Source organism: Etheostoma spectabile, chromosome 15 (assembly GCF_008692095.1).
Source record: "Etheostoma spectabile isolate EspeVRDwgs_2016 chromosome 15, UIUC_Espe_1.0, whole genome shotgun sequence".
NCBI lineage: Eukaryota > Metazoa > Chordata > Actinopteri > Perciformes > Percidae > Etheostoma > Etheostoma spectabile.
Window position 1 is genome coordinate 5,607,506 of NC_045747.1, and position 750 is coordinate 5,608,255.

Here is a 750-nt window from a genome sequence, read left to right on the forward strand (position 1 = left end):
AACACTACCAAGGAGAGCTGTGTGCCCTGACTGTGGTCGTGCTCACCGAGCTGTCGCATTTAAATACGATTTTCTTGGCCAGTATGCTATATTTGGGCTATATAAGGTAGCCTACAGGCGCTGACTGCATCTTTTGTATATCTTTTAGTAGAAAAAGTAAAATACACTCACTGTCCAGAGCTGTCCCAAACAGCAGTATGTTGTAGCTTTGTGAGAGGGAGATTATAGCCTATTTTTCAATCAAGTCAAGTCAACTGTATTGTCAATTCTGCAATATGTACCAGAAATACAGAGCTATTGAAAATACGTGTCTCTCCCACGGTGCAACAAGGGCAAGTAGGCCTAGATACAGTTTTTTTTTCGAATGCTTTTAAGCACTATTTTGAAAAAAGGGACCGGTTTTTCTAAACAGTACACACAATTAGCACTAAATGGCACACACGTATTACCAGATTTTTGTCAAACACGCTGTTGGGCATAATGAAAAGTACTCTCATCTGCTTTGCCATCATTTAAAATTAGTTCAAATTGTAAAAAAAAGAATCTTCAGATTGTTCACATGAACAGAAATGTTTGCAGATACACACGCTGTTGAAACATTTATTTTTTTTAGATTTTTTACCAAAGAAGTCAGAACAAACATATTCACAGCAGATATATTTACATTGGACTGAACAAAATATGCTCACAAAAAACAGCAAACTGAAAAAGAAAATTGCTGAAAAACAAAATGAAAAAAAATATATGTAT